Raw genomic sequence first — 11,700 nt, forward strand, 5'->3', positions numbered from 1 at the left:
CATGGTGAGAACAAAGTGTTTAAATACCCTTAAATAAAAGCTGAGAATCTGCACTTTAACCACATTTGAATTGTTTGATTACAAATCTAAAATTGTGATGTACAGAGCCAAATCAACAAAACTTGTCTTTGTCCAAAACATTATGACGCTCGCTGTGTGTGTGTATTCCTTTTGCTTTTCCCCCCAATACCAATACATATATTCAGTGTTATGGTTACTGCCATTAATTTCTCAGTTGTGTCTCAACAGCTAGTTATGTGAGGGCATTTGTACTGTTTAACCATGCTGCTTGTATTTGTTATCAATTTAATTCGGTGTTCATTCAAACATACTAATATCACATGTTCTTTGCAAAAGTCTAATAAATCAGATGTAAAATAGGAGTACAAAGATGTCTGACAAATAAATATATCAAATCTGTGAAAAATTGATTTTAAAAAAGGTTTGTCACGTCCAATGCCTTGTGCTTTGATAATGTTTTCTCATATCATATCTGAGATGTAATATACGTATTTAAATGAAAGGAAAGTTGAAAAGAAAAAAAAAAATTAAGAAAAAAACACCTTTTGTATTTTCTTGGTAGGCATTTACATCATTCAATTTTAGAAAAAAGAAATCACTGCAGTGTGGTTTTTAAACATTTATATTCCATTGGAGCTTGAAATTAATCAAATGTTCTGTAGAAAGAAGCCCAGACGTATTTTAAAACTAACCAAAGGGGTGTCATATTTTTGGAGCTGTAGAGTATGAGATATTCCCGTATAAGAATAAATGCCTCGCTTCATGCTGTACGCTAATGAATGCAGACACATTAAATTTGGAACTTTTGTTAAAGGACTTTTTTATTGTGTAACCCAGCTCTTTTTCTAATGCCTTGCTCAAGTTTTTGAACTTTCAAGACTCTACTTTGATAATAGACAATACAGTTTATGACAGAGCAGCACACCCACACGGTGTCAAAATTTAACTCTTCTGTTTTCATGGTGAGGGGAAATTGGCACAGTTGTAAACAGATTTTATTGGTTGTTGGTTTGAGTGCAAAGTGGCCAATCAGTCTGGCTTTTCCCTGTAGCCAACTGCTAATTCCCTCCCCATCCACCTAACAGGAGGAAACAGTCCCATCTGATGTATCTAACTGCTGTACTCTATCTGCTAATTTGTGTTTTGTGTAGCTGTATATTCAGTGTTACTGCTCACTGATTATTTGTTTTTCCCAATATCTCAGTAACACAACTGAGAATGATCAAAATATACATAATTGGCTAAGGGACTGCGCACAAGTTTATAGTTCTTTTTTATTCTTCTTTATTCCATTACTGCTGCTACCATAAGGACTATAAACTTGTGCACAGTCTCTTTTGGCCAATTATATTTATTTTACACTGGACTAACACTAGTAAATACAGCCTATGATGGTACTGGGTTTTCAGTGTTGCTGTTTCTAAATGAATCAGAATGAACATGATAAAGTTAAAAATAAAAACTCGGATGGACAATATATCTTAGATATAACCATTTTTGCACCTCATCAATAGCAATCACTATGTGTGCACTCAACCCATGCTTGCTTTCTTTAATAATACATTTACTGTAAAAAATTAAAATTAAAATTAAAAATAAAAATCCATCCAACTAGTACTGTGTTTGCTGCCTGCAGCTAATTTTCAGCAGTTTTACTTGCAAGACTGTGCTGTCCTGTTCTCTACCCCACTTTAGCTGAATGTGCTTATAGTAAGTCACCCTGGATATCTGTCAGTGAAAGTCCATGCATTTTAAAACTAGCAATTTTTGTGGAAGAATAAAATGTTATCAGTGTGTGGGACAAAATTACCAATACGTTTGCTTTGCACAAGACCAAAAATAGAGGCCTTTATCTCCATTTTCATTAATGCATGGATTTGGAAAGCCCAGAAATACTAAGGCCCATCCCATCCCTGCAGCATCCTCTGTTGATTCAGCAGAGCACATACTTTTGAACAAAACATGTGCAGCTTGGCTCTACTTCTCTGGTTCTGTTGGAATGCATTTAAATATGAAATAAAGTGCTGGGATGGGGCCCACATTGTCTTGTGCATGCTTGCTTTACTGTATGTTTTACTGCACCTGTTTCTCTGGAAGGCCTCATTATCATCCGCAAAAGGCATTTACGGTTTCATTTTGCGTCTGATTTTTGTTTTTCCCCAATATAATTTTATTATTTTGCCAGTTATATTATAAAGAATAAAGGCTGTAGATGTTGTATATCAAGGGGTTCAAGGGCTTTTTTCTGTTTTACCTGACATGCAGCCAAGCTGTTAAGCATGATTTGCAATATCCCGACTGCAGCAGAGAGGGACAGTGGGACAGAGAGGCAGTGGAACCCGTTTGGTGACCCGTGGGGAAAAGCCGGCCAGAGCACAACAGAGAGGCCCTGGGCCCAGAGCTAGAGCTCTGCTATGGAATATAAACAGAATCCAGAACAGTCTCATCCACGCCTGATCTGTGGAGAAGCATAACTGCTGGGATTTCCTTTGGAAACGTGAATTGTTTGGCTATCAGCAATTTTCCCCAGGTAAATGATACAAGGACATAGCTGGGGTGGTGTTGGGGCTTCCAATGAAAGTATCCTTCCCAAAGTTTCGGAACAGTTTGTCAAAAGGGAACAAATCAATTTTGTGCTTAGCCTACCCCTCGTGAAATGAATTCCTGCAGATGTGACTGCAGTGGTGTACTGTATTCCACATATGCCACATATAATTTTAAGCTATTTAACTAAATCCAGTTAAGGCCAGGTGATGGAACTGGAAGGGGTGGATTCCAGGCAAAATGGTCCAGCTGTTATATGTTCTACCTGAGCAGAGATGCTGTAATTAATCAATGAGAATCTCACAATGTTTACTTTAATCAGAGGGGATAAGCACCAAGGCTATCTGGGATCCCCAAATCTGTAGGGTTTATGAGATAAGCAGGAGAGCAGCTGCTTACTCCCAGTGATGATTAAAGCTTGCTGTTATTACCCCCCCCCCCCCCCATAAAAAACCAGGCCTCACTCAACATAAATAGTTTTTGGAAGACAGAGCTTTACGGTCTTATGGGGTGCATATCACAGGAAAAAAGGTTTTGCACTATCATAGCACATAAGTGAAAAATAAGTAATATTTGAGAACGTTTGGTGTTAAATGGGGCTGCCTGCAGGATTATAAACTGGCCTCAGCAGATGTTAATTTCAGAAAAACATGTGTCAGGGCCTTAGCCTGATGTAAACATTACCAGTGAATAGGATTTATTGGGCTTTGAAGACACTTTGTGCTGTCAGCAGTAAGAGGCTCAATTTGCACACATTGGTCATACAAGCTCACCAAAACATTGCCTGGACATCACAGTGTCTGCAGTGGAGGCAAAGGAGGGATGGTTATTCAGGTGACAGAATGAGACAGAAGGCGAGAGGTGGGAAAACTGTAAAATGAAATAAGAGAAAGAGGATTAATTTGCCGTTCTCAACAGGTAGCGTAATCACATCTGTGGAATGTGTTCCATCACCATGGAAGGGGGCCCGAGGTTAACAAGTCGGCTTCCCATCTGTCTGCTCCCCAGGGCGGAGTGAGAGAACCCGCTGCCGCTCCACCGATAACAACGGCTGCATCTGCATTCCGCATTCCACCAGACACTCGGGCAGAGGACGGATTCAAAACCGAACCCTCTTGCCCTACCTTTTAAAAATGATTTCATACGACAGCAAACACAACAAATAATAGTCTTGCGGTGTCTCGGAACATTCAGGGGAGGGAATAACACATTTTAAATTCAGTGTCTTTGGCTCCGTCTCCTCTCTCAGAAAGCCTCCTAGGACAGTTTGTGAAGGTTTTTTTTTTATTTTTATATTTTATACCCACAGCACTGTCACTATTTTCAGCTGCTGTCTAGAAAAGCAATGGACACGGTAGATCACAATTCTGTCAGCTGAAGGAAAAGGGCGGCACTCTCAGTCCTTGGTTAAAACAGCCCACAGTAATCACTGATATTACCAGACTGAAAACCTCAGAGCTTTAAAAGCAGTTGCAACTGCTTAGTCTGTGCACACTTGCATTGTAGCATGATTTTAAAATCCATAAGGCATAATATACGATTACAAATATGACACAAGCTCAGGCTCACACCAGTCTGAGCCATATTATGAGGCAGGTAATGGACAAAAAAAGGAGTCAACGTGTCTGTCTATGCTGACAGTGTTAAAGTGCACTGGCTCTGTTGCGGGGCGAACCCTCCTCAGGAGAGAAATGACTTTACTGTCTGCACCTTGTCAGCGAGGGCTGGATGTGCTTGGAGTATAAATGACGCCACTTGCTCTTTCATAACGCCAAGTCAGACCGTTGGGTCACCTCACTTGTCCTCAGCGCTTCAAACAGCCTGGCCCCAATCATAACGTGTAAAGTGCAATATAACCTGTACTTATGCTTCTAATGCTGGGAGCACAAACATAGAAAGACTGTCTCTGCACATATCAGAAGTAATCTGCAAAAGCCACATGATGGCAAATTTAAACCCATTGAAGAGTAGGTTTTTTGGAATGTATTTCCAAAATTTTAGGTCAGTGTTCTCAAACTCTGTGGCTTACAATTACCAAAAGTGATTCTCAAATTCATTTCAAGTGTAATTGGTGGTAAGGTGTATGACTTGATAGGTGCATACAAGTATTTGCATATGCACAAAATATTTGCTGTAAATATCAATAACCAAAGGCCACCTTACTTTAGTCAAGATCACAGCATTAAGCAAGGAAGCAAGGGTGCTGTTTTAGTCCAATATTGTTCAACTTGTACATTATTGCACTGACAGAACTGCTGGATCATTCAGCTGCCCCAGGCCTCATTTTCGTTGACACTGAGGTAAAATACTCTCTTATTCCCAACCAAAGAAGGTCTTCAACAATACCTGGACATTCTCGAAAAATACTCTAGAGATGGGCAATAGAGGTTAAAGGAGCAGTTCATCCAAAAATGAAATGAAGCTATGATTCCACTTACCCCCAAGTATCTATCCAGCAAGATAGAAAGTTTTGCTGACATTCCACAAGTTTTCCAGATATCCAATGCAGCTCTCCCCAGTATGATGAACCTCAATGGGAGAGTTGTTGTGGTGCTCAAAGCACCAAAAATTCAAGCAACTCAACAGCAACATCTCTTTCCAGATATAATGCCACTGTTACTCATGAACATCCACAGACCTTGTTGTGCACAATTTTATCGAAAACTACTGTTTGGGAGCGAGGATTATTTGAACATGTTTTTTACTGAGCCATTTCCCAAGCCTCTGTGATGCTCACATCTGGAGTTATAATGCCTTAAACCTCCTGAATTGGTGAGGATTGGCCAGACTTATATGGAGTCAATTAGTATAATGAATAGAAATCATACATTCTGTATTCTCTTATTTATCACAATGACTAGCCTATCTTAAACCTGACAGTTTACTGATTTAAAATGACCTTATGCCATGAAAAGCAGGGCTGAGCACCATGGTATTATCAAAATTCTAATGAGACCAAACATGAATGTGATAGGCTGTAATTCAGCACAGTTAAATTAAATACCTCTACAAGATGGAAATTTACTCCTGCTTTTAACAACAGATGTGATGGTTGTAAATTCCAAATGCCAGGCCACAATAACCAGTTCTACACAGATATTAGGTCTTTCACAGTTAATGATTTCTACTGAATGTCACGGATTGGCAAACTTAAAATGGGAAAAAGGAAATCCTGACCATTATAACAATCTGCGTGCCGACACCCTGTAAACAGCTTTGTCTTCTGCTGTCTCTTCAGAGACTAATAGACTGTATGTCTAGATTAAGGAGTCAGCTTGACTTTTAATTTCCCCAACATTTCCTTTGATGTTTCTTGAAGAGAGAACAGGTGGCATTGTTAGAAATAACATAATATTGTATGGGCCTTGATCAAGTTTTCCCTATCCAATTACACTGTTTCTCTCTAAGGCCATATTCTAAACACTAGATATGACTCCACATTCTACTAGAGCACACCAACTGTGTATATCCATGCAAAATCACAACCAAAACCAGTATTCTGGAGTGTATTGTCAACATTGTTAAAATAATGTTGAAACAATGTTTTAAAACAAAATTGACATTGTGAACCAGAATATTGGCTTGCTTTGGTTGAGACTCACTGCAGATATACACAGTTGTGCTTGATTCTCAGGTGGGGCATTGCTTTTGTACCCTTGAGCAAGGTACTTAACCTTACTTGTTTCAGAAAATATCTAGATCTAAATAATAATAATAATAAAATATCTGCAAATCATTCTGTACAAAAGTGTCTGCTAAATGTTTAAAATGTAAATGTAATGCTCACATTTCCAGACCCAGCCCTACAATTCACATAATAAGCAATGTATTCTGGAACTGGAGTAATACTGTAATGCATTTTGTCTCATTTTTAATCAGTGTTTTCATTATTTTCATGTTGTGCAGTTATATGTTATTCCGGGCGTTCATGACTATGTATTCTGTAAGGGTTTAAATTTAATTCTATTTAATTTTGTATTTTCCCCATGTTTTCAATTGATTGGGCCTATATATTCTGATACAACATCATAGTTTCTGCTTAGATACATATCATTGCACGTCCAAGAGTTCGTAGTGTACATGCTTTGAATGTCACAGCCCCAACCTCTTTGAATACTGTGACTTTTTTCATCCATTATGCCAGTGTATAAAGGTAAACCGGGTCTTATTTTCCTTACTCATTGGAGACTCAGGCTAAAATAATCATATTTCTGGGAAGAGTGCAGGAAAAATGAACCTTGGAGCAAACAAAAGGTGAAAACGATTCCCTCGTTTTGCATCAGGTTCCTCAAAAGCGAACTCTTTCTGACTGTCGCATGTCTGCCAGCCAGGGCTCCAGATGGCAGAGGGCTTTCCACTAGTGACAAGCGAATCATCAGTACCATAACAGGGTTGGCTTTTGCAAATGGTCAGTGTTGTAAGACAGTTGGCTTTTGGGGATTTTGGCACAATTGAATGATCAGAACTCAGAGTTAGCTGCAGGGAGTTTTGGCACAAGGCCAGAAGGAGATCAGCCTCAATGTGCTGAAATCAGTGAACAGAATTTCCAATGCCTTAGAAAGCCATGCATGACCAGGGGCAAGAGGTAGTGTGTGTGTGTGTGTGTGTGTGTGTGAGTGGTGTGTGTGTTGTGTGTGCGCGCGTGCGCCGATTAATGAGCTTGTCAATGCAGCTATGCCATTGTAACATTGCCCAGTACAGGCAGGTATTCTGCATGAACTCTGCTTTGTTACCCAATTTTGCAAATCCATTTACTGAGAATCTCCAGGAATTGAAGTCCTCTACTGCTTCCTGCAGACCTTCCTCCATTCTGTCTCTTTCCATCTGAAAAAAGTAATTAGTTTAAAAAAATGTATTTAATTTATTTAAAGACTTAAATAATAAGCTATTATAAGATTCAAAGTTTATTTCATGTAGTCTAAGGATATTTTGTAACAGTAGCAAACCAAATTTCAATAAAGGTAAATATGTATTGCTTAAATCAGTGAAAAGTGTATTAAGGTCCCAAGAGTTAATAGTTTTTATTGACTAAATTATGCTACTGTAAAGTGCATGTCTCCAAGATGGAAGTATTTGTTCATTAATGTACATGCTACAAACATGTGCAAAAGGTACAACTGAAAAAACAAAAAGTGCTATTTCACAAAAAGAAAGCACAAGCTGCACAAATGTTTCAATATCATTCAGACCATCAGTGCCCCCTAATGATGAGTTACTAAAAAAAGTTGGTCCTGGCAGGGTTCCCACTCTTTTCAAGACATTATTTTCCAATGAGACCAATGCCTGTAATACAGATCATGATCACAGGGATTGGTTGACTGCGATTATGGGGGCGTTCTGAGATTTGACCTTTTATGCTGCACTAACATTGTTCCGATACCAAGATTTTGACCACTGATAACCAAGAATTTCTTTAAAAATTTGATGAATCCAAAGATGTGCAAGAAAGTGGAGTAAGGCCAAAATTTTCAAAAAATGTGATTGAAACAAATACACAAAAAATTTGGAATGTCCGGAGTACTGAAAAGAATACATTTATGTGTGTCTAGTCATGTGTTCACCAGCACATGTGGAGCAGAGGACAAAAGCTATTCTGCCCTGGAGCAAAATATGAACCAGCCTTTAGCATGTGGTGCTAAATCTGGCCTGAAAATCAGGGGAATGGCATGGACAAAAGGCTACTAGAGTTAGCTATGTCTTGCTAATCTCAGTGTACCTTTGCTTTCTAAATATACAAGACCATACATCAACTGAGTATATATTTGTGTGGGAGAGAATGCATGCACAGATCTCAAATAAAATTAAGATGGATTGTAAGAGTAATGTTAGTAATAGAGTATAAATTAGCTATTCGGTCTAGGTGGTTGTAGCTAACAAACAAGCTATGTGTTATAATTTGAACATTACATATAATTAATAATTCATCTTGGGAGACTGAATTTTCCCAAGCTAGCTAACTTAGTATATCAAGTATCGATAGCTAAGGACGTTGACTTATATCCAATAATATTTTTTGCTAGCTAGTTAGCCAAGTTAAGGTAAAACCATAAATATAACGTCGTTATGAAAGCAAACTAGCTAGCCAACGTTATCGATAACATTACATTATGAAAGCAAATTACATAGCTAGCTAACGTTAGCTAGCTAGCTATAAATGAGTATAACCAACCAGAGATAATCTAAAGCCGCGTTTCGACCGCAGGAACTAGGGTCTAAATTTAGTTTAGTTTAGGGCTTTATTTTACCCCCAAAAAAGTTCCTGCTCGGGGGGTAGTACTTTCCAAAGGTACCGGAACCTTTGGGGTGGGGCGCAAGCGCTGAAAATTTCTGATTGGTCGACTACTTGCAGTGTTTTATTTCTAACCGCCATGTTTAAAAATCTGCAGCCGCAAACCGATTTATTTTCATAATAACTTCAAATCAGACTTGTATGTTATGCGGCGCAGTAGCCTAGTTTTGGTTATAGCCTGCCAACGTCTTGGAATATATATAACGTGTGCTCTTCTGTTCTTTTCTTGCTTTAGTATTCGTTTTATAAAATGCTAAGCATTCGTGCTGGGACAGCATATTACGTACCAAAACATTAAAACGGATTAATTCGGTTGCTGAATATTTTCTTCCGGATTGTGTTTGTTAGCCCGTTGTAATTGACTCAAAACGTTTGATACAGTTATGTGAGGTATGCGGTAGTTCTGCGTAATTCACATTGGTGATACAGTAAAAGCAAACTGGAAATCACCTTCCGCACTTTTTGTCAGGGTAAAATAAAAGGTAATTCTAGTAATCGTCCCTTTAGCTTTTTCAGACTGCCGTAATTTTACTCTGCCATTCTTCAATTCCACAAAAAGACCAGGAAGACTATGGACTAATTTATGGTGCATGGTTCGCATCTGGAGGGCACACTTCGCTGCTGTAACTGTAGCAGTAACTTCGAAGGAAAGCAAACGGTGGCTGTACCACTGCTAATTTTAATTTTCACGCAAGTCCGAGTTTTCATTCTATTCTTGTCATTTTGCGATTATAATTGACGATGAGAAAGTAATCAAACAGCAAATTGTTTACAATGTGTGCATGTTTTCTGCTGTTGTTGCCAGTTATATTGGAAATGTGAATGCATTCTGTCGCCTCGGATGTCAAGACATGAAAGTGAATGTTCGCATAAAAACATAACGAATGTGTTTGAGAGGATATATAAAACAGTTACAATCTGACTATTGGCCTGTTATATCCTATTTGTTGCATAACAACGGTCCAAGTTCAACTAGCAACGACAGTTTTGCTTGACAACGGTAAAATATGCCCAAACGGCTGCAGAAGAATATTTCAATTCCAGGTGATTAAATTGATAAAAATCAATAAATACAAAAGTAACCATATATAGTCATTGTTGGTAACCCGTTGTATATAAGTGGAATAAACCCCTCCGGGCTGTCCCGGTTATTAGAAAATAATGTAGGCTACTTCGGTGGTAGTATGGGGTTACAGAAGAAATCATAGGACAGATGGACCGACGACAACGTCGCTTTTTCATACGTCAGTGGGCTAATTTGCCTAATCTTTGCGGGACTTTAGACCGCGGTGGAAACACAGACAACCATGGGCTGAAGGAACCTTTTAGTTCCTTGAAAAGTAGTTCCGGGTACTTTTGGTGGAAACACGGCTTAATAGTCCTTAAAAGGCACACTAATAAGTGAACCTAACGTTAGTCAAATATTCGCGTTGTCTTGCCTGTAAGCCAGCGGCACAAACTGTGGGTCATTTGGGGACCCATGGAGTTACCCATGGGTCCCCAAATATGATTTAGAATGAGCTATCACAGCAATCTGACTGACAGTAGGGAGGGTAAAACGGAGCTTTAGAATGTCACCAGCAGTGTATGTGCGTGAGCTCGACAATACATTTCTCACAGAAAAGGTAGTTTGTCTCCTTTTTTTAGTTCATTACAGTGGTGATAGAAGTGACAATAATTAAGTGGTGCTGTGCTGTCAGCCTTTACTGATCATCGTACAAGGTTAATGTGAAGTAGCTAGCACAATCGGACAGCACTAACCCATAAAAATGTACTTTGAATGATACTTGCTCGATCGAACGGTAAATCTGAAAAACATTCGATTATAGTCAGCGGCACCGAAATTTTCGTTCACACCCTCAATATACGGCAAAAGTACCAGTAGAACATTGAATTAAACCTTTTAAAGTTATATATTTTCTGAAACGTTATCGATTCCGCTAGGCCACAGTGAGTGAAACTACGTGATCTGAGCGTATAGTTTCTATGTAAATTACGTCAGAAGGATTCAGCCTTGTTGTTTGCTACCTAAACTTCACAGCACACTTGTAGTAGGACAATGTGTCCAGTCCAGAGACAGTCAGATTTTTTTACGGGGCGCGGAAAGGGGAGTGGTTACTGTACTTGTGACGCACTAAGTTGATAACAATCTCAACCGGCTGAAAATAGGATGATAAATTTAAAACGCATATTTCTCCAAAAATAAAGAACGGACATATTTAATACTTTACTCATCGTGTTTCTTCAATGCCTCTTGTGCAAATAGCACATAAAACCGAGAAAGTGTGAAAACCACCATGTTACTCCTTTAATAGTGTCTTGACATGAACTGTAATGTCAGGTTCATGTTTGTAGGCCACTGTAGCCTATATGCAATTACTTGTTCTTGAAACTTACAAACTATTTTGTAGCTTAAAATGGGCTGACCATGTGAGATCTGTAACTGGCTATGGAACTATTTGTGGGCTCAACAAAATGTAGTGATTATGAAAAGGCTTCAGTAGTCACTGTTGCCTTTAACGATGGAGAAGCCAGATAAGCTGTCGCAAATTTCGTCATGCCTCCCGATTCTCTCTTTTCCTCCACATACTGCTGGGTAGGAGATAAATGGTAGTGGGGAAGTGGAGTAAAGGAGGTGAGGAATGAAAAGTACTGACGCACCCTATGTCTCCCTGAAACGTGGCTGAAAGCAGATGAGAACTTTTCTTTAAATGAGTAATCTGCCTTGTTTCATATATAGTCAAATCTGTCTTTGCCAAAGAGGGGGTGGTGTTGCTACAAATTACAATGACCTAATTCACACGATTCCAAAAGTGTATGAAATTAGATTCCTTTGAAGTGCTAGT

The sequence above is a fragment of the Anguilla anguilla genome, chromosome 9 (genome assembly GCF_013347855.1).
Source record: "Anguilla anguilla isolate fAngAng1 chromosome 9, fAngAng1.pri, whole genome shotgun sequence".
In the NCBI taxonomy this organism is placed as follows: Eukaryota; Metazoa; Chordata; class Actinopteri; order Anguilliformes; family Anguillidae; genus Anguilla; species Anguilla anguilla.